Source organism: Neophocaena asiaeorientalis, unplaced genomic scaffold (assembly GCF_003031525.2).
Source record: "Neophocaena asiaeorientalis asiaeorientalis breed wild unplaced genomic scaffold, Neophocaena_asiaeorientalis_V1.1 scaffold150, whole genome shotgun sequence".
Taxonomy (NCBI): domain Eukaryota; kingdom Metazoa; phylum Chordata; class Mammalia; order Artiodactyla; family Phocoenidae; genus Neophocaena; species Neophocaena asiaeorientalis.
In genome coordinates, this window is record NW_020176571.1 from 9,276,066 (window position 1) to 9,284,968 (window position 8,903).

Here is an 8,903-nt window from a genome sequence, read left to right on the forward strand (position 1 = left end):
CCCCTGAGGTAGATGCATATTTCTGGGGAGACTAAAAAGGTTAAAAACCTCTTCTAAAGCTTATCTGTTGTTTCTGAAGTATTTTGCTTTGCTAGGATGGGAAGATAGGACTCTAAGGGGAGAAAGGTGGATGATGTGTCTTCGGGCATATTAGTAGGCCCAGACCATAAACTAGAGTCCCAAGCAGAACAGGTAAAATGCCATTGTGAAGGGCAGGAGGCACAGAAATAACCGAATGCAATCTAGTAGTAAATGAGGGCAAAGCTGCTGGTTTGTATCACTAATCTGAACTGTTCTCATGCTCCCTGTATGCAAAGGCAAGATTGCAGAAGTCTTGAGGCTGAAACCCTAATCGAGGTGTGTATGAGTTTCCTGGGGCTGCTGAAACAAAGTACCAGAAACCCGTAGGCTTAAAACAGCAATTAGTTGGATCACAGTTCTGGAGTCTAGATGTCCAAGACCAAGTTATCAGCAGGGTTCCATCTGAAACGTCTCGGGAAGGGTCTGTCCTTGCTGCCTCCTAGCGTCTGGTGGTGGCCAGGCGTCCTTGGCTTGTGTCAACGTAGCTCCAGTCTCTGCCTCCATGTCTTTACGTAACCTTCCCTGTGTGTCTGCCTTCACATGACCTTCTTATAAGGATTCGATAATTGGATTTAGGGCACACCCTAATCCAGTATGACCTTGTCTTGACTCATTATCTCCCCAAAGACCCTATTTCCAAATAAGGTCACATTCTGGGATTCCACGTGGACATGAATTTGGGGGGGTGGGGGACACCATTTAGCCCAGTACAAACCGTCTTTCTGGACTGTTGTGTTTTGGGGGGTTTAAGATTGTGTTGTGGAATACAAGTGGTAGATAGAGTTAATTACAAAGAAAGTGGAGAAAAGACAGGAGATAGGTCTTCAGAAACAGGATGGGTAGAAGTAGAGAAATTTACAGTGACATCCTCTGAAATGAAATGTAAATTATTTTGTAGTCAAGGTCCCAAAGGGTCTCGTTTTAGAAATGGAGAAGGAGGTTTCCGGCCTTTCTTCCTGTCCCATTTTAGTGTAATTCCTTAGTTCTGCTTTCCTGATTTAAGAAACTGAGGGCTTCAAAACAACCAACCAACCTCTCCCCCTCCCCCAATTGCAAACAGTTCCCACACCTAACTTTTATGATTTAAAGGGAGTATCTTGCGATAGTCATTAATAATGCTGGCCCAGAGAAAATTCTCCCTTATTTCTCATCCGAATCATAAAACCACTTTATACAGTATTCATTGTATCATGGCTTCATGATACTAGCTAACGTGGTTTTACTTCCTCTGTACAGAGCTGAAGTGAGATGAGGAAAATATCTCTACCTTGTGAAGGGGTCTTAGGATCCCAGTGATGGAGTTTCAGCTGAGCAGGCTATTCTAGGCTTAAAAGCAGGCCCAGAATTCCAGGCTCTCGAATTTAAGGACACTCAGGATTCTAGTAGTTGCCCAGAGGGATCTAGACTCAACTAGATCTTGATGATTCTTTTCTTAGTCCCTCAAAAATGTGATGAATATCCTAGAACTTGGCTGACTCTATAAAGACATCTGGCTTACAGCCAGAGTGTTTTCCAGGTAGCTTCCTACCTGCAGATATATCCAAAAATCCAAATCAAAGACTCTGTGTACCCCAGGTCCCTCAAAGCCCTGGGAAATGAGACCAGAAAGAACCACAGGCTGTGGTATTGGTTACAGAAAATGAAGGCGTCCAAGTTATCAAAAGCAGGTAACAAAATAACATCAAGCAAGTACGCTCCAAAGACTTGAATGCAGAATTAGAGAGTATACAAGAAGTTTTAATCCACATAGTTCTCAAGGTGAAATCTAGCCTCAGGGCTGATAATAAATCAGGGTGTGAGTCACCCCTCTTCAGTAGGAATGATGAGAGACCCAGACCCTGGCACTAGAGACTCGAGGGCTACCCACACCCACATTCTTTTTCATGCCTCACCTGTCCCAGGTATGCACTAAAAATAACTGCAGAAACCTGAACTCTGGGAAATCACACTGAACAGTCTCACCTAGAAGAAAGAGTTGATTGTGCCCAGTGGAAGAGAGACGGGGAAATGGGCTCATGTAGAGACTGTAATCTCTAGTTGGTGGGCCCTGATGTCTTCGTATTCTTGAAGTTTTTATCTGTTTGTAGTCCACCCAATACCTTCCAAAACTATAATTCTTCATTAATCTGTGGATGCTACCTAGGGACTGGAAGAAACTGGAGGGATGCGGAACAGCGAAGTGTGGGGAAAGTGTTAGTCAAGAGACGTGTTCACGCTGTAGCTCTGTGACCTCGTGAGAGTTACTGAACCTCGATTTCTCTCACTTGTTAATACGGAAATAAGAGCATCTCGCCAATCTGCCTCAGAGTCTTGAAGCTGGTTTTATTGATTTTTAAATTCTGTTCCCTCCCTCTCTCCCTTCCAGTGTCTGCGCTGTCCCAGCCACTGTGCCAGGTACCAGGAAGACCACAATGAAGAGAAAGGTCAGACGCTGTCTTGGATGAACTCAGTCTTAGCGTGGTATTGTGGTCGTGCTTGCCCAGGGAGCAGGGCCTATTCGTGGGTGTGACTCTAACATCTTGCAGGGCCCAGCACACAGTGAAGGTTCAATATCTGTCCTTTTCTGAAACTGTGTATTGGCATCTTCACTCGTGTCTTTAGTTCCCTTCAATCCTGAAAGGTGGTTATTGTTCCCAGTATAAGCTAAGGAGCCGGACTATCCAGTCTGCTGCTTACCAGCTGTGAGACCTTGGGCAAAGTATTCAACCTCTTCTTGTTTCAATCTCCTTATCTGAAGAAACACAGATAGTAATAAACCTACCTTGTGAGGTTTAAATGACCTGCACTGCGGCTGTCCTCATAATGATCAGTAAGTGTTAACCCTTGTGATTGGCATTATTCCTATTATTACAGAGGAAGAGTGGCTGAGTAGTTTGCCTACACAGCTTGCCATACAGCGTGTAATGGACCAAATTTGATTTCAAGCCTCTACTCTTTATGCGAAGTACACTATGTGTGTGTGATTTCATATTATTCATTCAGCAAGTGCTTATTGCATGAGGACTGAGCCATCATTTGTAATTTCTTCCTCTGGAAAAATGTATTCCACATAACAAACAAGTATGACACAAATGAGCTTTCGGACTCCAGCCGATTCAATATTTGCAGATTGGAACGGCCAGGTGGGGGAATATGACATTTTCATTTCCACCAGTAGATGGCAGAAGGGAGAAAAGATACCCCTAAATGGGAGGAGTTTTCACAGTGGCTGATTAAAAGGGCTCTTTGTCTAATGTTTGGCCCACGGTGACTAAGGGCCCGGGCGTCAGGGTGGGTATGAGAACTACCTTCAGGTATTTGAAGGTGTCAGCCTTCAAGAAGGTCTACTAGGTCGACCCAGAAGATGGGGACTGGGGATAGAAGTAAACTGAGGCTCAGATGTAGTAAGAAGAAGAAGTTGCATTCCACTATTATCTCTTCCTCACATTCCCAGCCTGCATTCCCTACTGTTCAGCCTGCAAGCAGCTTTGTTCTTTTGAAAAGTCTGCCCTTCCCTCCTGGGATTTTAAGTCCCTTGTCCTCCATTTATGCCCCCTCCAGCTCCCACCCCAGTCTGTAACCTCAAAGTACTGTTATTCTCCCCCCAACATCACTGCCTACTCCCACTACATGTTCGTGTTTCCGAGTGTAAATTTGCCGAGCCATGAACCCCCCTTCTGTTGTACCTTCTCTTTTACTGCACATCCATCTAGTAAGCTTTGTCCATAGCCCTCACTCCTCTGTCAGATAAGCCTGGTGCTGGTTAGCTGGAGAGCCACTTGTGCCTTCATTCTGTCCTAAAGACATTATCTTTCAGCTCCAAGTGATGGGCCATTGTCCCTCTGGTTCCAGAAGAGTGGTAGCAGCCTTCAGGTGTGGTGGTCAGAAATAACGGAGCTAACTCCACCGTCACTGGTTTCTGTGCTGGCTCTTTCTTCACACATTCCTTTTGGGGGAGGAGTCCACTGGTGACTCCTGCCCAATACCTGACCTCTTAGAAACTCTCCAACCCAAGCTGTTCCATCCCGTGCCGACTTCAAACCAGCATCCTTATTGTGTTTTCTGGGTGGGTCAAAACAGTAGGGACCAGGAGAAGGCTTCTTATTTGACATATTTCTGCTTGTATATTTGTAATGGCTTGTTTGTTGCTCTTTACATAAGGATGTGGAAAGCCTGCTGTGTGCTAGGCATTTGCTGGGTGCTTGGCATATACTGTTCCATTTACTGGAGATAATGAGTCATTTCTTGAGGAAACAGAAAAGCTGGTTTGTGATATTTTCAAATCACAACCTGGTCACTCCTTATTCTTTGTCTTCCATGATTTGTTAAATTCATCCAAAACTGTTCAGGAAATTAGCATGGTGAGCTGATGCTGACAAAATGAAATAGAGATTTGATCACATCAGAGATAATCTGTGACTTCTCTGTCCATTTCGTTGATCTGGTAGAATCCAAAGGCCTGAGGGTGAGGGGGGAGTGGAAGAGATGCCTCTCTTCACCATAGCTTTATATTTTCACCAAGTCTCTATAAAATTAATAAATTTGATGTTTGGACTCTGTCATAATATTCATGTGAAACCTCACCCCAAACCAGAATTTCAGGGTTGAGAGGACCTTGGTGGTCAACCAGATTGTTCATTTTTCCTTTGAGGATACTTAAAGGCAGTATGTGTATCTTTGTAAGTTTGTATATGTTTTACAATGTGTAAGTTTGTGTTTGTTTTATAACATGCTCACAAGGTTATAACAATTTAAAGAGAGACACTATTCTTCAAACAAGTTCTACTCACTGCGGAGGTCCTGGGTGTGACCCCCCCGTTTCGGGAACTAAGATCCCACCAGCCATGCAGCACAGCCAAAAAAAAAAAAAAGCTCTGATGGAATTTTGTTCATAATACCTGCCTAAAGGGAAAAAACGCTTGCTTTTCAGGATAATAGCCTAAGACTGAAGTCTCCTTTTTGAGAAACGTGGTGGAAGATGTCGAGGCACAAACATGTGTTAGATGGCCCTGGTTAGCCTAATTTTCCTAACGAATGCCAGTGTTGTCCCCAACCAGGTTCCAGGTGCTATCTTGGGAGGAGTACGGGTAAGTCATATTTCATAGCTCACCTCTTTAACATCTTTGCCCAGGTGAACTATAGTTGATGTGATCACCAAGGGCGGCCTGGAAGGAGGCCAAAAGCCCCAAAAGGACAAGGTTCAGGCCAGCAGTTTACGTGGGAAAGAGAGAAGAGCCACCTCTGGGCTGATCACCTGGGTAGGGTGTGGGGAGGGAGAGGAAAGAAGGAGTGAGTGTATCTCCTGAGATTGACAGCCTGACGTAGGCTGCGGAGTTTATGGTATTGGCAGGAGTACCGTCATTTCCTGCCTCTTCTCCTCCACTCTGCAGACCCCCTGAGTCACTCACTGGTCAGTGGCCCGTGGCCAGGGCTCGTTTCTTTTTCCTCTGACCTCGAGGAGCAGTGGCCACAGTGGGGCACAGACATCCAGGGGAGTGCATGACAGTTTATCGGAGTATGAGAAGAAGACACTAGAATTTTTACTTATATTTAACTCATCCTTTTTGAATTTCTATTCTTGTATATTTTTTATAATGCACATAAAATATTATTTTAATGACAACATATACAAGTATGGAAGTATCTTAAAAATGTTAAATAGGGGTGCACTATTGGGAAAGTTGGAGACTAAAGCCCTAGGAAATTATTCTGACAACAGTCCTTTAGAAGAATTACGTTTCATTCTGAAATTAATTTTCAAACAAAACTCTGATATATCCTTACAGTTAAAAAAATTGTTTTTTAAAGAGCAGTTTTAGGTTCACAGCAAAATTGAGAGGAAGGTACGGAGATTTCCCATATACCCTGCTGTCCCCATGCTTGTATAGCTTCCCCCGTTATCAACACCCCTACCAGAGTGGCACATTTAACCACAGTACAGTTAACAATCACTGAACCCACACTGACCCATCGTAATCACCTGAAGTCCATAATTTACCTTAGGGTTCACTCTTGGTGTTCTACCTTCTATGGGTTTGGACAAACGTATAATGATGTGTATCTACCACTGTAGTATCAGAGAGTATTTTCACTGCCCTGTAAATCCTCTGTGCTCCACCTGTTTGTCCCTCCCTGTGCCCTGAAACCCTGGCAACCACTGATACTTTTACGGTCTCCATAGTTTTGCCTTTTCCAGGATGTCACATCGTTGGAATCATACAGTATATATATAGCCTTTCCGGTTAGCTTCCATCGCATTATAGCTCATTTCTTTTAAGCGCTGAATAATATTCCATTGCCTGGATGTATCATAGTTTATCCATTCACCTACTGAAGGACATCTTGGTTGCTTTCAAGTTTTGGCAATTATGAATAAAGTTGCTATAAACATTCCTGTGCAGGTTTTTCCTCCCCCTACTTCTCTTTTAATGTGGTAAAATACACATAACATAAAATTTACCACCTTAACCATTTTAAATATACAGTTCAGTGGTATTAAATACATTCACATTGTTGTGTAACCACTACCGCCATCCATCCCCATGGCTCTTTTCATCTTGCAGAATTGAAACTCTACCCATTAAACAATAACCCCCCTTTCTCCCCTCCCCTCAACTCCTGGCAACCACCATTATACTATCCATCCTTATGATTTTGACTAAGTACCTCATGTAAGTAGAATCATACCGTGTTTGTCTTTTTGTGACTGGTTCATCCATGTTATAGCATATTGCAGAATTGCCTTCCTTTAAAGAAGACAATAAAGAGTTGTATGTATAGGCCACTTGTATGTATAGCCACATTTTGCTTATGCATTCGTCTGTTAAGTGTGCACTTGGATTGCTTTCATGTTTTAGCTATTGTGAATAAGGCTGCTATGAACGTGGGTGTACAAATACCTCTTTGAGACCCTGCTTGCAATTCTTTTGGGTATATATACCCAGAAGGGAAATTGTTGGGTCATAGGTAATTCTATTTTTAATTTTTTGAGGAAGCACCAAACTATTTTCCACAGAAGCTGTACCATTTTACATGTGCACAAGGGTTCCAATTTCTACATCCTCGCCAAAAGCTGTTTTTTTCTGGTTTTTGTTTGCTTCTTGTTAGCTGCCATCCTAATTTGTGGGAGGTGGAATCTCACTGCAGTTTTGATTTGAATTTCCCTAGGTGATGTTGAATATCTTTTCATGTGCTTACTGGCCATTTGTATATCTTCTTTGGAGAAAAGTATTCAAGTCCTTTGCTCAGTTTTGAATCAGCTGCAACAGAGATAATGTATTCCTTTCCAATTTGGGTGTCTTTTACTTCTTTTTTCTTGCCTAATTGTTCAGGCTAGCACTTCTAGTACTATGTTAAATAGGGTGAAAGTGGACATCTTTACCTTGTTCCCAGTCTTAGAGGAAAAGCTTTCAGTCTTTTATCATTGCATATGAGGTTTGCTATGGCTTTTTAATATATGGCTTTTATTATGTTGGAGTAGTTTCCTCTACTCCTAGTTTGCTGAATGTTTTTATCATGAAAGGGTATCAGATTCTTTTTCTACATTAATTATATGATCACGTGTCTTTTCCCCTTCGTTCTGTTGATGTCGCACATTATATCCATCAATTTTCCAACGTTGTACCGTTCCTGCATTCCAGGAGTAAATCCCAGTTGGTCACTTGTAATCCTTATAATATGCTGCTGAATTCTGTTTCCTACTATTTTGTTGAGGATTTTTGCATAAATGTTCATGGGGAATATTGTTTTGTGGTTTTCTTGTAGTGTTTTTGTCTGGCTTTGGTATCAGGGTAATCCAGGCCTCAGATAATCACTTAGAAAGTATTCCTTCCTGGGAATTCCCTGGCAGTCCAGTGGTTAGGACTTGGTGCTTTCACTGCTGTGGCCCGGGTTCAATACCTGGTTGGGGAACTAAGATCCCGCAAGCTGCACAGCATGGCAAAAAAAAAAAAAGTATTCCTTCCTTTTCAGTTTTTTGAAAAAGTTTGAGAAGGATTGGTATCAGTTCTTGAAAGAGGTTTAAAGTCATTTAAAGAATATTTGGTAGAATTCATAAGTGAAACCATCAGGTCCAGGGCTTTTCTTTGTTGAGAGATTTTTATTACTGGTTTACTTTCCTTGCTAGTTATAGATCTGTTTAGATTTTCTATTTCTTCATGATTTAGTCTTCGTAAGGTCTTGTGTTTCTAGGAATTTGTCCATTTCATTGAGGTTATCCAATCTGTTGACATACAGTTGTTCATAGTACCTCTTACAACCCTTCTTATCTCTGAAGAATCAGGAGTAATGTTTCCACTTTCATTTCTTTTTATTTTTAATTTTTGGCTGCATTGGGTGTTCATTGCTGCATGCAGGCTTTCTCTAGTTGCAGTAAGCAGGGGCTACTCTTTGTCACTGTGTGTGGGCTTCTCATTGCTGTGGCTTCTCTTGTTGCAGAGCACAGGCTCTAGGTGCACGGACTTCAGTAGTGGCAGCACACGGGCTCAGTAGTTGCAGCATGAAGGCCCTAGAGCTTGTGGGCTTCAGTAGTTGTGGCGTGTAGGCCCAGAAATTGTGGCTCGTGGGCTCTAGAGCACAGGCTCAGTAGTTGTGGTGCTACGGCTTAGTTGCTCCACGGCATGTGGGATCTTCCTGGACCAGGGCTCGAACCTGTGTCCCCTGCATTGGCAGGCAGATTCTTAACCACTGTGCCATCAGGGAAGTCCCTCTACTTTCATTTCTGATTTTAGTAATTTGAGCCCTCTTTTTTCTTAGTCCATCTAGCTAAAAGTTTGTCAATTTTGTTGATCTTTTTAAAGCAACAATTTTTGGTTTCATTGATTTTCTCTGTTGTTTTCTATTCT